At 41.0% G+C, this 22,399-nt stretch overlaps 1 protein-coding gene and 1 pseudogene across 4 annotated transcripts in view; one reads left to right on the top strand and one right to left on the bottom strand.

Moving 5' to 3' along the window:
* BACH2 (BACH transcriptional regulator 2) overlaps nucleotides 1–22,399 on the bottom strand; it is a 354,923-nt gene that overhangs the window by 53,793 nt on the left and 278,731 nt on the right. The gene's annotated exons all lie outside the window — the stretch shown is intronic.
* On the top strand, nucleotides 11,091–11,177 carry LOC144220213 (small nucleolar RNA U3; annotated as a pseudogene).

The following is a 22,399-nucleotide window of genomic DNA, read 5'->3' as shown; positions in this document are numbered from 1 at the left end:
CCATTCTGTACACCCTAAAATGGCAGGAGAAAATAGCCCAAAGCTTTTCCTCCCTAATAATCTCTGGGAGAGGTTTTAGTACTGAACCAGGTAATCCTGAAATCTTTGCTAAATAGAGGAAAGAAACCAGAAGATATGACCCCAAGTAGAAGAGATGGAGGAACCAGGAAATGAAGGAGGTGAGATGATGGCAAAGGATATGTTGTACAACATAGCTCTAAGTACTGTGATTTACTCATGGTTGAAACTCATGGGAGATACGCATAATCTATCAAGAATGGTCAGAACTTATAAGAGAACTTAGCTCTCTACTACCAACCTGAGGCAAAGGCAAAAGAGATGCTCATGCAATGATGAGACCAACCAGGTTCCTGGAGATCACCCATTCGAGCTCCTGCTTAGCTGTCTGTTTTCTGTGCCAATGCTTAGGGCTCAAATCCGGGTTGGAACTTTTTGGGTAGTTCTCCCAAGTCTGTGACCTTGCTATCTAATTAATGATTCTAACTCAAACTTTAGACACAAAGTTGAGGTGAACAATTGAATGAGGGCTTCCTGTCGTGGAGTTGGCAGTGGAGGGACCTTCTCTTGACACTGGCCTTTGATCACAGATGGCCATGCTCATACAGAGGCTGCCCCTCTAAGTTCTATTAAGATAGATCAGGAAGAAAGCCTTGGATGCTAAGATGATCATGCTCTTTCAGAAATCTTTAACTCAAAGCAAGTTACAATTTCAAATAATATCATACATTTTTTTCCCCCAAAAGAATTGAATTGTAAGATCCAAAAATAACCTTCTGATACAGACTGAGGAACCCATAGGGGCCAGACTCTATAAGACCTAGGGAATTATACAATTCAATAACTGGTTAGAAAAGGGGCCCAAGTGTGTCTGAAGCATAAAAGAGGCTGAATTTCAGTGAGTTTTGGACCATTGGACAATTGTATTTGAAGTAAGTAACAGTAGGAGCTGGAATAGAAATCTGTGCCAAGCAGGGCTGCCCTGGATTGCAGCTTGACATTAAGCCTAGCAGAGGACTACCCAGTGGGCATGCTGGGTAACTCAAGGGTGATTCTGTAGCCTTTTTTCTGTCATGAATGGTGATGATGACCATGAATGGGAGACCCATGTACCATGTGCCAGGTACTCACTCCCATCCTGCAGAGCAGTTATATTATCCCCAGGAGCCAGGCTCAGTGGTTTAGGGACTTGCGTGGGACTAAACTGGTTGGTGTGGGAGCTGGGATTAGAACCCATTGTTTTCAAGAGGCCGCTCTCTCTACCTATCTTGCTACCTACTGCTTCATGAAATCCACACTCTTTAATCCTGGCCTGAGAGGAAGGGTTGCCTGAGATAAAGAGAGAGATTCTGGGACCAGACCTGAGGCAGACACAGGTATCCTGGATTTTCCGGTAATCCATTACACAAGCCTGACTATGTCATCCTACTCCTTGGTCTTTCTTTAAAAGACAAAATAGTATTAGGTCCATTGTGTGGATGAGCCCCTCGAAGTAACTAATAAATGTCTACAAAGTGCTGGAGTGCTTACACATAGACATACTGACATGCACACCGTATGTATGTGCATCCTGCAGAATCATGGGGAGGTGGATAATAGAAACACCTATGATTATAACATAAAAACCTTACTCCATGGACTCTGCTTGTTTGCTATGTCCTAAGGCATTCGAGTTTTAGAACTTGTATATTTTTCCCTCCATGGAAGTAATGCTGCTAATGTGACTTTAAAAAACTGTGGTAGGGACCCCTGGGTGGCAGAGTCAGTTGAGTGTTCAACTCTTGATTTCGGCTCAGGTCATGATCCCAGGGTTGTGGCACTGAGCCCTGCGTCAGGCTCTGGGCTGAGCATGGAGGCTGCTTGAGATTCTTTCTTTCCCCTCTCAGTCTCTCTCTCTGCCCCTTCCCTGCCTGCATGCTCTCTCTAAAATAAAAAATAAAAAAAATTTAAAAAATTGTGGTAAAAAAACATGTACCATGAAATCTACCATCGTGATCATTTTTAAGTGTGCAATTCAGCAGTGTTAAGTATATTCATATTGGGGCACCTGGGTGGCTCAGTCGGTTAAGCGTCTGACTTTGGCTTGGGTCATGATCTTGCAGTTTGTAAGTTCGAGCCCCGAGTCGGGCTCTGTGCTGACAGCTCAGAGCCTGGAGCCTGCTTCAGATTCTGTGTCTCCCTCTCTCTCTGCCCCTCCTCCATTCGTGCTCTGTCTCTCTCTGTCTCTCAATAATAAGTAAATATTTTTAAAAAAGCATATTCACATTGCTGTGAAACAGACCTCCAGGACTTTTTAATCTTAAAATCTGAAACTCCATAACCATTAAACAATTTCTCTTTCCCCCCTTATCCCCCAGGCCCTGGTAACCACCATTTTATTTCTGTGAATTTGACTACTTTAGATATGTCACATACGTGAACTCTTACAGGGTTTGTCTTTTTGTGATGGGCTTATTCCACTAATGTGACTTTTGAAATAAACCCAGGGAGATGGGAAGAAAAGGCATGAAGAATGAGAGGGAGAAGGCAAATCCACCTCCCCTTTGTTTCTGGTGTTGTCCAGAAAGGTCAGTGCCCTGGACTATTCTCTGGGGCTGGCCCACAGCTGGCAGGATGTACTCCAGCTGTGGAGAGAGGGTCCTCCAGGCAGGGTGGGCTCAAGGCCTATTGTCTCCACCAATGAGTGTCTCAGGAGGGCCCCATCTTCAGTATACTTTCTTTTCTTTCTTTTTTTTTTTTAAATGTTTTATTTATTTCTAGGAGAGAGAGAGAGAGAGACAGCGTGAGCAGGGGAGGGTCAGAGAGAGAGGGAGTCACAGACTGAAACAGGCTCCAGGCTCTGAGCTGGCAGTCAGCACAGAGCCCGACGCGGGGCTCGAACCCGTGAACCGCGAGATCATGACCTAAGCGAAAGTCGGATGCTTAACCGACTAAGCCACCCAGGCGCCCCTCAGTATACTTCTAAAGTCCACAGAACCTCAGCAAGTTTTGAAGCATTCTTATGAAAAGCCCTCAGCATCTTCCTGGAGGAGGAAGAATCTGAATAAATAAGGCCTCCTTATTTTAAGAGCAGCCTCTGTTGGAATCTTGGCGGGAGAGCAGAAGAGGCAGTGGAATGTGAATGAATAGTTTCAAAGCTGCCAGAGCCTGCTCTTGAGGAACGAAATATGTTTAGAATGTGTGTCCCTCATGGACACAGGCGTGGGGCAGAGAAGGAAGGGAAATTTGGGTTCAAACTGAAAGGCAGTCTGTGAAATCTGGTCACATGTCGAAGGGGTCATTGGCAAAAAATGTCTGGGAACCACTGTGACACTTCGGCTGAACCTTGTGGGGTGGCTCCCACACTGTTGCCTCACATGTCACTGTGACTAGGGCCACATCTTCAGCAAAAATTCCTCCTTTCCCACTGAAACTACCACCCAGCGCCCAGCACTGGGAGGGCCTCCTACAGCAGCTCTACGTGGGAGCTAGACTCTTAGAGTCAGAGGTCAGTGTGAACTGGGAGTTAACCCTTCATCTGAGCGGACAGAGCTCAACTTGCCAGTTAGGTGTATTTGTAAATAAAAGGAAATTCTATGAAAAGATTTACACAAGGCAATCCTAATTCTGTCCTTGCACTAGCCTGCTCTGAAGTTCTCTGGCGATCTTTAAGTGTTTGCCTTTTCCTTCCTCCTGACTGCTGATCGTCCCCTGGTCTTTGCCATCCACCCACCCAAAGCCTTGTTTCTTCTTCCAGACCTGCTCCTCGGACAGACTTTGTTTCGCACTTCACTTCCAGGCAACTCCTATCCTTCTGGTTCTTGCTGCCAAAAACCTCAGTCATCTTGGATCCTTTTCTTTCTCTCATATCCCACTTCCAATCAGTTAGTGGGAAATTCTGGCAGCTTTGCCTTCAAAATAGAGTCCGAATCCAAACCTTTGCATTCCCTCCTTGCTACGTTCTTGGATAGAGCACCTCTTGCTTAGATTATTGCAGGAGATGCTTACCTGGTATCCCTTCTTCTGCCCTCATCCCTTTGCAGGCTTATTCTCAAACCCAGCGGCCAGAGCCATGCTTTAGAAAGGGAAGCTGGAATACATCACTGTTCTAGCCAAAATCCTCCAAAAGATTCTCAATTCACTGCATTAAAGCCAGTCACTTAAGTGTCCCATCAAACGCTACATAATCTGTCTCCTCCCAACCCCAGCTCTCGCCCTGATCTCTGTGTGGTACCTGCTTGGCGAGGCCTTTCTGAACAACCACAGCTAAAATTTTGACTCCTGTCCTCATTAACTATCCCCTCCCTGCTTTATTTTCCTCTGTAACACTGATCACCAACTTACATATTCCTGTTTATTGTATGTAAACCTGAAAGGGAACATAAACTTTGTGAAGGCAGAGGGTTTATCCAGGTACACGATGCCCAATGCGAGTCTGCTGAATGAATGGATGACTCCTTCTGGCTGTGAAGGTCTCAGCTTGAAGGCTCCTTTCTTCAGGAAGTCTTCCCTGGACACTGTACCTAATGCCACCTCTCCCTTGATGGCTGTCTATTATATCACCCTGTTTGTTTTGCTTCTAGCACATACTACATTCTAAAGTTATCTTGTTTTCTTATTTGTCTTCCCCAATAAAACATAGGTACACGAATACTCCAACTTACTCTGTCCCTCTGCTATATCGGCAGCACACACACACAGACACACACCTCTTTCCAGAACCATCTGAAAATAAATCATGACATTTCACTTCTAGATAGTTCAGCGTATATTTCTTGAGAATAAGAATATTCTATGTAACAAAAATACCATTTTCCTACCCAAGAAAAGTAACATTTATACAACATTATAAACGAATACTGCAGTCACTCTAGATTCAGGGTCTCTAAACTGCCCCAATGATGTCTTCTATAGATTTTTTTTTTATGATTTGGGAGCCAATCAAAGGTCACATATTGCATTTATCTAGGACAGTCCCTCATCACTTTGTCTTTTGTGACAGCAATCTTTTCGAAAAGTTCAGTCCAGCTGTCTTGAACATCCCGCGGAGGGTGTCTAGTCATAGGACCAGATGTAAAACTCAATCTAACTTATTCTTTTATTCTATGTGGTCAACTAACCAATTTAATATACACTGGGTTCATTTTTTCTATTTCTTTACAATTTTTAGGTTTGTGGCTTTTCATCTTTTTGCCTAAATTTTAATTTTTTGACCATGTAAAACATTTAAATGGCTCAACAGTCAACATCAAATAAAAGGCATACTCAGAGAGTCTTTCCCATCCCAAACCTTTCACTCTGTTTTCACTCCCTTTCTCTATAGGTCACCTTTTTCACAATGCTTTATTTATCTTTTCCTTTTACAAACTATGCAAATGTGTGTGTATATTTCTAAGTTATACATATACTTTACTACCTTATAAACATACATTATTTTCCATTTTTGTTGTACAAAAGAAAGCATACCATATACAGTGTATGTGCTTTTTTGCATCTTTTTTTTTTTTTTTATTTCTAGGAGAGAGAGAGAGAGACAGCGCGAGCAGGGGAGGGTCAGAGAGAGAGGGAGTCACAGACTGAAACAGGCTCCAGGCTCCGAGCTGGCAGTCAGCACAAACCCACGAACCGCGAGATCATGACCTAAGCGAAAGTCGGACGCTTAACCGACTAAGCCACCCAGGCGCCCCTGCATCTTATTTTTGCCTTCTAAAATATACTCTGGAAATTACTCCATATCAGTTCATGGAGCTCTTCTTTTTTTCTTTCTTATGACTGTCTAGTACACGGTTATGTGGTTGTAACATATGTTGATAATCTTGTGCATGTGTTGTTTTGTATTTGTACAAATCCATCATTATTTAGTGGATTGTTAAGGATTGAAATGCGTCCCTAACCAAATCCACAGTTTGAACCCCTAATTCCTAATGTGACTGTATTTAGAGATGAGGTCTTTAAGGAGGTAGTTAAGGTTAAATGATGCTATAAGGTAAGGGCTTGATCTCATACAGAGGTGTCCTTATAAGAAGAAACACCAGTGCTCTCTCTCTGTGTGCACAGGGGAAAGGTCATGTGAGGATACAGTGAGAAGGTGGCTTCCTACAAATCTCCAGCCTCTCGAACTACGAGAAAATAAACTTCTGTTTAAGCCAACTAATCTGTGGTATTGTGTTATGGCAGCCTGAGCTGACCAATACATGGGTATTAGAAGAGTTAAATACTGGGGTGCCTGGGTGGCTCAAGTCGGTTAAGCGTCTGATTTCAGCTCAGGTCATCATCTCACAGTTCATGGGTTTGAGCCCCATGATGGTCTCCGCGCTGACAGCTCAGAGACTGGAGCCTGCTTTGGATTCTGCCTCTCTCACTGCCCCTCCCTCACTTGTGCTCTCTCTCAAAAAGTAAATAAATAAATAAATAAATAAATAAAACTCTTTCAAAAAAAGAAGAGTTAAAATACTGTAGACCTCCCATGTAAACAAAGTAAAGATTGATTTAAGAAAAAAATCACTTAAAAAAAACCTTAAGAGACATTTCTGGAGGTCTCTGAAGAGGAAGTAGGGAAGAACCAGCATTCCGTTGGCTACAGAGTAGGTATCAGTTTGCCTATTAGGTAAAAGTTGTTTTAAACACCACTATGAGCTTTCCAGGTGCAGATCCATTAGAGCATCACTTTCTATTCTGACTCACTCTTCTGAAATTTCAATCATACACGTGTCAGTTGTCTTCTTCCAGATTTTGGGCTCGACGTGGGGGAAGGAACTACCTTATTGCTGCCAGACCCCCATGAGCAGCCCCTCTGACACAGGGAAAATGTGGAGAGGAATGAAAATAGTGTAGGTTCTAGGGGCACTCAGGGGCCTAACTTTCTCAGGGTCAGGTGGTGACTTTGTGATGTGTTCTTTAAATAAAGCTCAGCTGAAGATGAAAGAAGCCTATTACCATTTAGTTTGTGAAATGTCATTATCCATCTGATTAATATAAACATGTTCTTATCACTGAACATTCTTTTTTTAATTTATTTTTTATTTAAACATTTTTAAAATGTTTTTTATTTATTTCTAGGAGAGAGAGAGAGAGAGAGACAGCATGAGCAGGGGAGGGTCAGAGAGAGAGGGAGTGACCGACTCCGAAACAGGCTCCAGGCTCTGAGCTGTCAGTCAGCACAGAGCCCGACGCGGGGCTCAAACCCACGAACCGCGAGATCATGACCTAAGCGAAAGTCGGACGCCCAACCAACTAAGCCACCCAGGCGCCCCTATCACTGAACATTCTGACACATCCTTGAAGAAGCAGCTATCTGGACATAATCTGTATACAACCAGAGCCTGATATAAATGATGTAAATACTAAGGTTATTGAGTGACCTCCCAAAGGATACCTTTATAGATATTTATACATGTTGGAAAACACCTGTGAAAAGACTCTCCTTTTCTTCAGTTTCAGTACTTGTACACCAGGCTGACAGGAAAGGAGAGGAGACACTCCCCCATCCTCTCCTTCCTTCTTAGCTGCTCAAGATTTGACTAGATGGTGAGACTTTCCTTCTCTTTCTGGGGATGCATAGGGTCAGAGACTTGGAAAACATGTGAGCTATTTCCACTTAAAATAACACTAGTAATTTCCAGAGATGTCACTCTAAAACACATATAGGAAGGTAAGGGCATCTGTAGGTTTCAATGATCAAGATAAATTTAAATGTGAAAAAAGTCTTAAACTTTTAATAAGAAAGAATGAGAAGAAATCAACTCCTGTTACTGATTTTTGGTTGATTTTCATTTAACCAATGAGACTATGAGTACAAGTTTGTTCAGCCCAAGTTAAGGACTTTAGTTTCTTAGGAGAATGCAGGTCCCTGAGCTGGACAGAAGAGACCAGGAAGCCTGGCGGACAGCACTGGCATATTTATTTATTTATTTAATTTATTTGATGATTATTTATTTTTGAGAGAGAGAGAGGCAGAGAGAGACACACACACAGACCATGAGCAGGGGAGGGACACACAGAGAGAGAGAGGCAGACACAGAACCCAAAGCAAGCTAAAGGTTTCAAACTGTCAGCACAGAGCCTGATGTGGGGCTTGAGTTCAGGAGCCATGAGATCATGACCTGAGCCACCAAAGTGCCCCAGCACTGCCACTTTTAGAGAGAAAACCAATGAGGCCTACAGAACCTCTGAAATCACATATAAAGTTGTATTTGAAGTTTTATTCTTCCAGTATTATGCTCCATACTTCACTGGTCTTCCTTTGCTACTTCCTTTTTGTCCACTGAACTGTTCAAATAACCCTTTGATTATTACAGAAATGTGATAATGTATACTGTAGGCAATTGGAAAATGCAGAGAAGCAAAACAAATTCCATCACATTCTACTACTCACAGATCAGCACTGTTAACATTTTAGCACATGTCCCTATGGCTCTTTACACACACACACACACACACACACACACACACACACACACACACACACTTGATTTTTTCAACTAGACCAAGATCATACTGGATATATTATTCTCCAGTTTGCCCTTTCTAATTAATATCACCCTTGTGTTTCAAGATAATTTCATCCAATTACATAGATCACATTTGAATTTCTCCAATTTCCCCCCAAAAGTTATATAACTGGTTGTCCAAACCAGTAACCACTCCAGGACCATACACTCTGGTATCTCCCTGTGGGTCCTTGTATGCAGGTGTGCTAAGTAAGATTTGATGCTCATATAGTATCACTCAGGAGGCATACTACCTGAAAGGTGGTTTAGGGGCGAGCACCTCTGTATGTATCCTCAGTGAGACAAACTATTAGAGATTAAATATTTCCCAATTAATGAAGATAAGGTTAAAGCCAGGAATCCAGAGGAAACCTCATTCTTAGTAGAGGAACCGGCAATGGGAGTCTAAGTGCTGGAGTCAACCTCAGTCCTTACTTGTCCCTTTTTCTCTTCTCTTTTCTTAGAAGCCTCAGCAATTCCTGATGATTTTAGCCATCACCTAACATGCCAGTGTTCCTCATATCTGTCTCTTCAGTTCTGCACTCTCAGTGCCTCGTGTATACATAAAACACCACAGATACATATTAAGGTTCAATGGCCTTTTTATCCACCTGTGTGTTCCCACATCCAATCTTCTGGGACCTGTTTTCTGGGACCTTCTGCCTGTTCTTCACCCAGGCACAGACCTTTCTCAGCCCCTGCTTGGACCAGGAAGAATCTCTTGGCTGTGTCCTCTGTCTGTAGTAGTTTGTTGTTCCATCCATTAACCATTCCATTGCTAAACAGGTATTCCTTTATTATGTTACTTCTTGGCTCACAACATTTTTGGTGAATTTCTATTGTTTGTCCAATCAAGACTAAATTCTTTTGTCTAAGTTTTATTCTTTCACAGTAAGGCCCCATGTTATAAAATTTTCCTTTAAAATAGCTGAAATCCCTCACATGTAGCAGGGATACTATTTCGTCTGTTCTGTGAGTGAGAACATCTGGTCAACATTTACTGTAACAGCCTTTAGGAGGCACGAAGATCCTTTGTTAAACAGAACACAGAACTCTGAAAGGTCATCGCAGTTCTCTCTATGAATGTCTTGTAAATCTGATGGATTTAACTTACCCAAAATATCTCCAGAGTTACAAAAGGTGTGCTTCAAGTATCTGTTAGTATCCTACCAACTTCCTCAAACTATGAAGCTCTTACCCTAAATCCTGGTGTTCTGTATTCCTGATCTTCCCGCCTTCCTATTATAGGGCACAGTTCAATTCCTGGGCTACTACAGCTTCTCTAGAGAGAAAGAAAATTCCCACATAGTCTAAACTGTCTACTGGGAAGGAAGAAGGGCTGCGCAGATGTGAAAACAGCCCTCATGCTACTGGGAGAGTCCTGTCTTTTAGTAACTTCTCTGTTTTCCCTACCTTTCTCTTTTTGTAACTAATAAGACAAGAATAATAGATAAGATAGATAAGTTGGGAAGTGGCAGAGGCCTCTCTGGACATATCTCTGAAGTGACTTGCATACCTAACTCCACTGTAACCCACACCGCTTAACATGGCTCAGCGTACATGTGTGTGGCCACTGCTCTCAGAAACCCGCTCTGCCCTCCTCCATTCTGGCTGCTTGCACCACCTCCATGAATGGTATCATCTCTACATTGTCTTTGGGAAGACTAATTTGTCATCTGCTTTTGCAAATAAAGAATTACAAGGGAAATCAATAGAACAAAAATGAAGACTCAGAAATAATGAATCAGAGAAAATGAACAGCTATGATATTTAATACTATCTTTTATGAAGCAGAAGATGAAATGAAATAGTTGTTACTTCAAACTGTTAATTATGACCTTCTGTATCCTTCCTTTGATTTTCTTCTAAACACAGGAATCTTTTGTTGGCTAAATCCCAGCATTTTTTTTTTAACCCCTGGGCCAACTTTTTGGCTTGCTTGGGAACAGCTGCCAGTATTTCTTTTTGCTGCCAGTCAGTCAAAAAATGTGCTCACGTTGGAGGCCTGGCTCCATCCCACCCAGGGTGCTGAATGCATTAACTTTCACACACAGTCTTTGCCAGGCTGCACACAGAAGTCCATCTCAGACAGTAAAGCTCACTGAATCATCAGCTCGCTTGGAGTTGGTGCCAATGTCGGTTAGAGAGACTGTCAACATATTTTAGGAGTCTATGTCAAAGTGATAAATTTTACTATATGCACCAAGTTAATAGAAAAAAGAACACTTCTGAAATATCAGGAAACCCCAAGTGCCATTATTTAACTGTTCCACTCTTGAAAGCACAAACAACCCAACCCTTAATCTAGCCTGTGATTTGGTTAAAAACCAAAACAAAAAAGAATATAAACATAAGGTATTAACTGTTTACTGCCAACAATTTTATTTTACTTGCTTTGTGCTTCTAAGGGCAGTTTTTTCTACTGACATCCACACACCACTCCAATGCCTGGATCTGATCCATTTTATTAAGAAATTCCGGAATCAATTTCCTGGTTTACAGCGTGTCCAACCAAGAATCCAGGTGTTCTCACCCTAAGAAGGGTATCTTTCAAAAGCTGTCTGCTTGTACAATTGCACACCCAACAGAAATGTCATGGACAATAAGACTATACTTTCAGGGATCATTTCTATAGTTTGTTACTAGAAATGCCATGGACACCCCAACAATAGAGCTGCAACCTGAAGCAGTTTGGTGACATTCCAACTTTTTGAATGGAATGTGAATCCATTAAGATTATTAGGTAACTTTACTGATATCCTCCAATTTGTGCCAAGTGTTAAAGCTGCCAAAGAAAAGACAAAATAAAAACTGACTCTTGGATCCCAGCTCTGAATATTTTGGTGTAGAAACTGTATTTTCTTGTAACTCATTTAAAAAACATACCATGATTTCACTGTTTTAATTGCAATCTCAGTTTTCAGGAAGCAAAGAGAAACAAGATACATAATCGATGTTTCTCTTCCGTTCGGCTTTCAGCCTAAATGGTCCTGTGCTTTTATTGGCAACGCAGGGCAGGTAATAACAGTGAACAAGAAATCTATTCTAAGAAGAACTGGCTCAAGTGAAGTACCACTACATCATGAGTGACTCAACCATCTCCTCAAGAGTGATTTACTCTGCAACGATGAAGCCATGCTAATTGGACAATGGCCTGCTGCCAGCTCATGTTGGCATGACCTACAATACCCTTGGCTGACTGCCATTATGTTTCTCTAGCACACTTTTTTTTTTTTTTTGGTAATCTGGATGCGAAGTGGAAATAATTTTTAAAAACTCTCCCAAGTGCTATTTAACTTCTTATCATGAATTAAAAGTTTAATTAAGAACCCTGCTAAAGGCTCAGGTTCTATGATTAAATATGACAAAATAATAGTTATGATTACTGATCAAGTGGGGAACTTTACAGCTCTGAACTTTGTCTTTAAAGCTATTATTAATTTTAATTGAAATAGCTAAGAGACTCCATAATAGGGGAAAGAAAGAATCGTAAGGGACATTTAATTCACATATACAGAGAGCTTTAAAATGACTAGGTATGCTGGTAACTAATTTTATAAAATGTAATGCAAACAACTTTACTGTCAAAGGCTTTGTTTAAATCCATTTAAAAATGTTAACCACTGGGGTCATCGCATACAGGGATAAATAGGTAGAGTGAAAAGAATCCTTAAACTGGCTTTGAAATCAGGTCACTTAAAAATAATTTTTAAATATGTCTTAGTTTTTGTCAACTCAACTCCTTCTACTATGCCAAAATAGGAGCGTGTTTCTGCTAAGTTTCTTTAAATAGGACTTACTGGCCTTATGATTTAAAAAATGTAAGAGGTTTGGAAACAGCTTATGCATTTCAGTTTTAAAATTAGCTATTGCTGTGGCTATTTTCACACCAGATTTCCCTCCCTCTGTATCAGCACCATTGAGCAGCCTTTGGAGATGGGATCACAATAGCATTAGCTCTCCTTTTCATGGCTTTGCTTTATTACATCTCCATTTGAGACTGAGGCCCAGATTTCAGGGCTGGAAGTCACCTTTACGTTACTATAAATAAGTTCTGCCTTTAGGCATTTCAAATTATCAGTATGAGTCTAGGACTTGAAAACTTCTTACTTGCCAGCAAGTAGTTACCTGGAATATTTTGACTTATTATTTATTTGCTTTTGTTTCATCTGCTGCCAAGTCTCACTAACGCAACTTGGAAAATTGCACCACAGCTTTTAATGAAGATTCTGAGGTAAGAGCCATTTCATCAGAGAAGACTCTGCTTTCCTTTTATGGGAATAACACCACCTCCTGTTTATATAGCACCATCCTTCCAAGAAGTGTAACGTACCACATTTCATTAATCTGAACAGCAGCCCCACAAGTCAAGCTGGAAACCAGTATGGCTACTCTCTACAAACTCCTATTGACACTGAGGTCATTAAGCGCAGGTATTTTTTTCAAAATCCCCAAATCTTCTGAAATGGAGAGCAATATGCTGAATCTTCTATGATTTGCGTGTGTTCTAGGCTAGCAAACAGCCCTGTAGTTCTACAGCTCTTTAACTGTCATCTCCTGTGAACTCTTGTAACACCATTTCTGAAAAGTACGTGGATTCACGAAGATGAGTGTGAGAAGTGAGCTCTCTCCTCTTGTGAAATTCTATGATTCTTCTGTTTCCTGACTGGAGTGACTTCCATCTCCGTGGCCTTTCCCTACCTCTCAATCCAAACATCTCTCCTCTCTTTCTGACTGGTAGGATTTATTCTGTCCCTCTGGCAGGAACCTAAAAAGTTCATGGGCTGTGAACCTACAGCATAGGGCCAGACCTCAGAGATTATCCAGTTTAACTCCATAAGGATATGCCTTGCTTAGTTGAGTCTGCTCACTTGGTCAGTAGATCCCATCCTCTTTCAAGTACCTAAAGCATCTGTTTAGCAGTTGGTCTTTTGTCTCCTATACTACTAAGTTTTCTCTCTCTTTTGCAACATTCTCATCAGCCCCAAATATTAGTCAGGATGGGCGAGGCTCTGCTGAGGAAACAAACACAAAATCTTAATGGCTTAACATAAGGGTTTATTTCTCATTCATGTCAGAGTCTGATTTGAGTCAGATGGATCTTCTCCAACAGTGACTCAGGGATATGGGCTACAGTTCCAACATTTTGGAGTTCCTGGAGTTCTTTGACACCAGTTAAACAGATGGAAAAGAACATGAAGAACTCATACCTACTTTTAACTGTCTCAGACCAGAAGTGACCCATGACTTCTACTCATATGTCTTTGGCTGCCTCTAGTTACATAGCACTACTGATTGTAAATTTGGTCTTCCTATGTGTCAGGGAAAGAAAGGAAAATTGGCTGATCATCTTTACCATAGAATGCAAACATGATGGATTTTCTTTCTACTTCAAACAAACAAACAAACAAACAAACAAACAAACATCAAATAAAACCCTTGACACCATTTACCTCCAGCTGCTGGCCCGTTACTCTGCTCCCTTTAACTAGAAAGGCCTAAAAAATGTAGCCTACATTAGCTTTTTCAAATTTCTCCCTTCCCATTCTCTTTAGAACACAATCACATTGGACTTTGATCCCACTGCGCTCCCAAAAGTGCTCCACGAAATCACAAATGGCTTCCATACTGCTAGATGGTCAATTTTCAGCCTTCATTTTAGCTGACTACTGGCATCATTTGACAAAGTTGATTACTCTCTCCTTCTTGAAATGTTTTCTTTATCTGGCTTCCAGCATATTATATATTTCTGCTTTTCTTTCTATCTCAATGGTTATTCCTTCTTGGTCTACTGTGCTGACTCCTCTTTATTACTCTGACTTCTTAATTCTAGAAAGCCTCAAGGTTCAATCCTGGGAACTCTTTTTTTCCCTTCTCTACCTACACTTATTCCCTTGCTGTGGTGATTGTATTTTGTCTTGTGGCTTTCAATATCACCAACAATCTGGTGTTAAAACTTTTATCTCTAGGCTGGAGTCGTCCCATGAATTCCAATCATGTATATCCTACTGTGTACTAGACATCTCTACTTTGATGTTAACATACATATCAAACTTAATGTGTATGAAGTAGATCTCCTATTACCATTCCTACCACCTGAAACCTATTCCTTCTAGTATTTACCAATCCCAGTTAATGGCAACTCCATTCTTCCAAAAGCTTAGAACCCAAACCTTGGAATTATCTTTAACTCCTCTCTTTTTCTTCTATCCTATATCCATTTTATAAGGGAATCCCATAATCTCTTCCTTAAAAATATCACCATAATCTGAGATGGATCATCACTCTACTGCTATCATTGTGATCTAAGCAACTGTGTTGTGCCTGGGTTGTTGCCTTAGCATCTTGCTTTTTGCCTTTGCCCTCTCTTTTAATCTATTTTCATATAGCAGTCAAAATGATCTTTTCCTGTGAAACCCTCCAACTCATTCCAAGGAAAGGTGATGTGTCCAGAAGGTGCACAACCTGGCCCTGTTACTGGACAGGCCTCCTCCCACTCTATCACTTGCTAACCTGTTGCTTTGTGTCAATTATGCCAAGCGCATTCCAGCCTCTGGGCCTTTCCTTTGCTCTTCCTTCTGTCTAGATCACCTACATGTCAGCATGGTTGGCTCCCTCACTTCCTTCAAGTCTCTACTCAAAGTTATCCCTTCAAAAAAGTCTTTTTTTTGGCCATCTTCATCTATCTATCTATCTATCTATCTATCTATCTATCTATTCATCCATTTATTTATTATCTACGTACCCACCTACCTATCTATCTACTCATTGAGTAGAGTTGACACCCAATGTTGCATTAGTTTCAGGTATACAACATGATGATTCAACACGTTTATACATTATTCTATGTTCATCACAGGTGTGGCTACCACGCGTCATAATACAATGCTATTGCAATGTCATTGTTGACCACTGTATTTAAAACTGCAGTGCTCTGACACTCCTTAACACCCTTCTGTTTTATCTTCCTCAGTAGTATCTAACCAAGTGCATATTATATTTATTTATTTTCTGTCTCTCTTTCTTCTCCCCCACTGGAATATAAACTCAGTTTTGTTCACTAGGTTCACCCAATAGCTAGAACAGTGCTTCCTGGTAAATAATAGGGCCTTGATAAATATTTGTTGAATGAATAAAAAAATGTGTGGAAACAGAAGCCCAAGGAGGCTGACTAGCTCGGTCAAGATCTTATGTGAAGTTTGTGCCAAGGTTCAGACTGTGGTTTTTCCAGATCCTCATGGCTAATGTTGTTTAAATCTGAAATTTTTCCTATTATTCTTATTCAGAGTTTTGTTTACGTGGTGAATGGGGTGAGGCCATAGGGCTGGCTCTGTGCTCTGGGGTGGATGAGTGTTTTGTTCTTTTTATCCTGGTCAAATACCTCAATTACTATTTCCCATTATTCTCACCTCCCCCAAAGTTACAGTCAGACTAAGAATGCCGTTGGCATCCTGTGCTACAGTGTTAAGTACTTTCTGTAGTATTACATACTAAAAAGACTGTCCAGAGATAATCATGACTATCTTATTGCTTCTTTAAAAGACTGGACTAAGCCATCCAAGAGACATTCACAGCTTTCATCTCCTCTAAAAACTTTCAGACAAGAAGATTCCATAATTTCCTTATTGGTCTCTGTGCTTGGCAATACTACTGCAAGAACATTCTTTATTGTGCCCTGTGGTTAAGACTTAACAAATGCTTTTGCTTCAGAATCCTTCTGGGTCAGTTTTCCTTTTTGTTTAGCACTGAAAAAATGAGATCTGCCCTAAAATGTTGAGAGGGAGGGAGGGGGGGAAGAAGGGAGAGAGAGAAAGAGAGAGAGAGAGAAAAGTGAAAGACAGAGATGGCAAAAGACAGAGACGGAAAGTGAATAAACCAAAGTTTGAAATATATTTATACCTAGGAAAGCATATGGTCCACTTGAAAGGGCATACTGACCTCCACCCAATAGCTATTCTCTGCATGAACACTTCCTCTTCTCTAGAAGGTGAAAGACCATGGGTAGTAAGCCCAAAGAAAAGTGCTGGAGTTTTGGCAATAACCCTTTTCCTTTCCCTTGTTTTAAAAATATTTATTTTTCACAAATAAAAATTATATATACTTCAGGTATATAATGTGATATATTTATACATACACACACACACAGTGAAATGATCACCATAATCAAACTAATTAACATATTTGCCACCTCCCATGGTTATCATTTGTGTGTATATACGTATATATGTGTGTAGTTAGAACAATTGAGACCTATTCTCTTAGCAAATTTCAATTATACAATACATTATTATTAACCAGTCACCATGCTATATATTAGGGTTCCCGAACTTAAACATCTTATAACTGAAAGTCTGTATCCTTTGATCAATATTTCCACTTTTGCCCTCCCACCTCCCCAAGCTTCTGGTAACCACCATTTACTCTCTGTTACTATTCTTTGACTTTTTTTAGATGCCACATATGTGAGATCCTGCAATATTTGTCTTTCTATGTTGGCTTTCACTTAGCATAATGTCCTCCAGTTTTACTCATGTTGCTGCAAACAGCAGGATTTCTTTCTTTTTGAAACTGAGTAAGACTCACACACACCACCTTCTCTTTATCCAGTCATCTGTCAACAGACAAGTTGTTTTCACAACTTGACTATTGTGAATAATGCTGCAGTGAACATGGGAGTGCAGATATCTCCTTGAGATAGTGATTATATTTCTTTCAGGTATATATCCAAAAATGGAATTGCTGGGTCACATTGTAGTCCTATTTTTAGTTTTTTGAGGAGCCTCCATCCTATTTTCCACAGTGACTGCACCAATTCACATTTCCATCAGTAGTGCAAAAGGGTTCCCTTTTCTCCACATCCTTTGATAAAAGACCTTGGCAATAACCTCTTAACAGCTGCTCTTCCTCTAGCATTCTGGGAGGGAGCCAAGCAGCCCCATAGGATGGGGTTGATATGCAAACCCACAGTGGGCTCCATGTCTTCAAAGGAAGCACACCCCAGCCTTGCCCTTTGTACTTGACATGCCATAAGACTGAACTTCATGACTGTGATGCCATCCAGCATGGTTGGCATCCAGTCTAAAATGGTCTCCATGACTGCAGCTAAAGAGGTGTTTGTTGAGCCAACTTTAATACTAATGAATAGTGGAGTAATGGTCTTGCAATGTTTGGCACATCGACCACTTTCTGTTCATTTCTAAGCACAAAATACACTTACTAATTATAAATTAAATGATCTGTTTTATTATTTAACAAAAGTACTAAGTACAATGCCTTATGTTCTATTATTTGCTGATACACATTCTTGGGTGTTTTTCAAAAGGGAGCCAACACTCAAGTCATGTAAACTCTGGGGACTATGTGTCATTCCATTTTTAGAAAAAAAAAAAGAAAAAAAAACAGAAAAGAAAAAAAGAAGAGCAAGACATTTCAATTACTTCTTGACTTCCAGAAGGAGGCCTCTATTTTTGTTGTTCATCCTTTTAGTTTAGAGTATATACTGGGCACTGAGAGTGGCTCTAATTTGCTATAATCACATTGCCCATCGGAGTCAGGATTTTGGGGCAAAACCGCACAACTGGACAACCAGGGACCACAGCTGGCTTTGGCCTAGACTGACCGTGCAGGGGAGTGGGAGGCATTGCAGTGTGTATCTGGAAGTTTCACAGTCCAAGAAAGAGCTTTCAAATGCAGCCATGAGGGACCCCTGAGAAGCACAGAGGCTGGCTGGCCAGGAAGTGTAAGGTGGGCCAAGTGTGAAGAACCCTGGGAGAGACCAGAAGTTGATTTGAACTTGGTGACAGGAATATGATGAGGTTTAAAAATTTCTGAGGAGCTAATAAAAAATTTTTTTAAAAATGTTTATTGACTTTTGACAGAGCGAGACTGAGCATGAGTGGGCGGGGCTGAGAGAGAAGGAGACACAGAAGAGGAGAAGCAGGCTCCAGGTTCTGAGCTGTCAGCACACAGCCTAATGTGGGGTGTGAACCCACAAACTGTGAAATCATGACCTGAGCCAAAGTTGGACACTTAACCAACTGAGCCACCCAGGTGCCCCTCAAATGTTTTTTCTTACATCATATGAACCAAATGCCAATTAGTTCTAAGCAACTACTTTCCACTTTTCAAGGTAATGTTTGAGATGTTTGCTTATTCACTACTTAATTCAAATTCTTAAAAAAATTTTTTTTAATGTTTTATTTATTTCTGAGAGAGAGAGAGACAGCATGAGCAGGGGAGGGTCAGAGACAGAGGGAGACACAGAATCCAAAACAGGCTCCAGGCTCCGAGCTAGCTGTTAGCACAGAGCCCGACACGGAGCTTGAACCCACGAACCGTGAGATCATAGCCTGAGTCGAAGTCGGACACTTAACCGACTGAGCCACCCAGGTGCTCTTTAATTCAAATTCTAAAGTCATCCACTGAGCTAAGTGGACAATGACTATAGAGCCTGTAAGGACATTTCAGTGTGCAGATAGGAAAGGAAAACAATGCTTAGCCCTTGGGGCCACAGGAGGGTGCTCTGAGCAGAGGGAGTGGGCTCTTTTGGAAGGAGGCCTTAGGAACAATTATAGACCCACAAAGGAAAATGCCAACTGTGGTTGGCCTGCCTGCCCCATCAGCAAGATAATCAAAGCTGGGTTACTGATAATATGAATTCATGTTTCATAGGAAGGGAAAAAAAATCTAGTTATATTTAAAGGTTTCAGGTACATAAGCAACCTGAAGGTTTTAATGGTTTTGAAATATAGATAATGTAGAAATAGCAATCATTTTACATGACTAAGAAGAAAGAAAATAACACATAGCAATTCTCACTTAGCTGGAATACAAATAATCAAAAAGGCCAAACAGCAGATTTTTGTGTGATGCCTATACAATGTGCCTCTTGCTTTGAAGAGTCCTTAATACCAAGGAAATAAGTGATTATCAGAGAGTTGATCTAAAGAAAGTTATGCCATATGCATTTAAATCCTGATTTCCTTTAAATTTTACTGACTTGTTGTTGTATTATGATAAATAATGCAAAGATTTCAGAGTGTGAGGGGTTTTTATGGGTAGTAACTGGGGCTCAGAGAGGTTAACTGACTAGATCAGGATCCCACAGCTAACCGGGGGCAGGCCAGGGCTTTGGGCACGCGGTCAAGGAAGTCTCAAGACGGCACCAATAGTCAATGAAGAGAGACTAAATTACATAAAATATGACTTTCATTGATAAATATATTTTAACATAACCTACTTTTTTTGAAAATCAGTAAAAAACATAAATGAAGTAGCTCTCAAAAAGATACAGGTAATAAATAAACTATAAGCTTCACCCTCTCTCCTAGACCATTCTGGATTATTGGAAGTTTCCCAAATATTTGCAAGGAATTCCAGAGTTTGAAAAAATTGCAAAGTCGTTCTTGGTGCCAAAGGGTCTTACATTTGATGAATGCCTACTATGGGATAGAGACCATGCTGAGAAATTTTATGTTTATCATCTCACCTAATGATAGGGTAAATATTCGTCCATTGATGTGTATGAGGAAAATCCAGCTCAGGATCACACCATTCCTTGGCCTTCCTTCACTTGGTACATAAGCTTCCCTCCCCACACTGGTCCTAATTACCAATTTTCCTTTTGCTTCTAGCACTGGGATCTTTCTTTCTTTCTTTCTTTCTTTTTTTTTTTTTCAAATAGTTTATTGTCAAATTAGTTTCCACATAACACTCAGTGCTCATCCCCACAAGTGCCCTCCTCCATGCCCATCCCTCCTCCCCTCTACATCCATCAGTTCTTAGTTTTTGTCAGCATTCAAGAGTCTCTCATGGTTTGCCTCTCTCCCTTTCCCCCACCATTTCCCCCTTCTTCTCCCCCATGGTCCTCCGTCAAGTCCTCCTATACGTGCAAACATATGATATTAGTCCTTCTCTGCCTGACTTATTTCACTCAGCATCACACCCTCAAGGTCCATCCATGTTGCTACACATGCCAGATTTCATTGTTTCTCATTGCCATGTAGTATTCCATGGTATAGATAAACCACATCTTCTTGATCCATTCGTCCGTTGATGGACACTTAGGCTCTTTCCATGTTTTGGCTATTGTTGAGAGTGCTGCTATGAACATTGGGGTACATGTGCTCCTATGCCTCAGCATTTCTATATCCCTTAGGTAAATTCCTAGCAGCTAGCACTGGGATCTTTCTACTTTTCTACTTCTTAGGGGTATGAAGAGTGGTACTGGAGCCTTTCATGTGGGTACACAAAAAAAGAATACTAAAGTGAAAATGTTGAGCACTTACATAGTCCTCACTATCAGCTGGCCACTCTCCTGCTCTGCAGGGTTAACAGCAGATGTTTAACAAGGGACTGGATCTGGTGATGCCCCCACCCCCAGCCCCCATGACTTGTTTGCATATTTGTATCTTATGTTGAATTTGGATGCCTTTTTGTGGAGCAGGTGTTTGCCCCCACTTCCTAGTGTCTTATACACAACTTGCTTTATTGATTTATATTTATTTATTTGTATTATTTTCCAGGCCTCTGGAGGCATTTGGGTTTGTGAGCCCTGGGACTTAAGGCTAATTGTACTCATTGGCACCTCACATCAGGGTCATGGGGTCTCTGGTTTCTTTCAGAGTTGCTGTGAAAAGCTGCTCAGTTGCTGTGGGTCACTGCACAACCCTGGGGCTCTGTTCGCATACACCGTGGATTTGAGTTGTACCTCTGGAAGTGGTGCATGCACAGTCTGCACATTTGTTGGTGGTGGCCCTAGTGGTACACACTGTGTAGAAAAAGATTCTGGACCTGTAAGGCTGTTCAGTGTTACCCTCAGTCCCATGTATATGAAGGGGAGTTAAAATGATGGAGGCAGAGGGGTACTTGGGTGGCTCAGCTAGTTGAGTGACCAACTTTGGCTCAGGTCATGATCTCATTGTTTGTGGGTTTGAATCCCACATCAGGCTTTGTGCTGACAGAGTGGAGCCTGCTTTGGATGCTCTGTTTCCTTCTCTCTCTCTGCCCCTCCCCTACTTGTGCATGTACACGCACATACTCTCTCTCAAAAATAAATAAACATTAAAAAAAAAACCCAACAAGGGGACTCAGTCGGACCATGTCCAAGTTATTCCTACAAAAATATTATTTTTAAAAAGACGACGGAAATAGAGGAACTATATACACAGTTCAAAGGGTGACCAATTTAATATTCTGTCATTATGTAGCCCATCTTTTGAGTTGATCCAGCTTAGACTATCCAACTGAATGAATGTCAACTCTCAACAGGATGCGCACTGGGTGTTATATGGAAACCAACTTGACAATAAACTAAGAAAGAAAAAAAGAAAAGAATGAGTCCAGCTACTGGTGTCCCTAAAGTACAGACATAACTTTGCTCACTGAAGTAATTAAGAAATATGAGTAGGGTACTTTCAACAATGGTGAGAAAAGCAAGTTTACACTTCTCAGAATCCTACTATATTAGCTGTGAAAATTACTGATTGCTTTAATGTTTCCCCCAAGCAAGGAAGATGCTGTGAATACTTTCATTCTTTTACTCTCAAGGGAAATCAAGTGCTCCTTCAAACCATTTGAAAGAGAAAAATCGTAGCCACAGTCCCAGTGACTCAGATCCCACATGTAGGACTGTAACAAACTTTGGCTATAACTACTCAAAACCTGAAGAGTAAGTGAACTAGAAACTATGAATGACTGTGATGTTCAGTTCCCTTAAATAAAGACACTCTGCTCCGATTCATGCCTCTGAGATTTTAAATGCATCAAACAGAAACTGGCTATGCCAGAAACCTAACAGTGTTGGTGACCTGGACATCAGCCATCGAGCAGGAATGTGAGCCAGGGTCCTTCCAGCTCCTACTTAGCTAACTGTCTCCAAGTTAGTAAGCCTCCATGAGCAGCCACGCAAATAA

This window comes from Crocuta crocuta, unplaced genomic scaffold (genome assembly GCF_008692635.1).
Source record: "Crocuta crocuta isolate KB4526 unplaced genomic scaffold, BGI_CrCroc_1.0 scaffold9, whole genome shotgun sequence".
NCBI classification, from domain to species: Eukaryota; Metazoa; Chordata; class Mammalia; order Carnivora; family Hyaenidae; genus Crocuta; species Crocuta crocuta.
The sequence above is the reverse complement of the archived record's forward strand: the minus strand, read 5'-3'. Positions and strand labels throughout refer to the sequence as shown.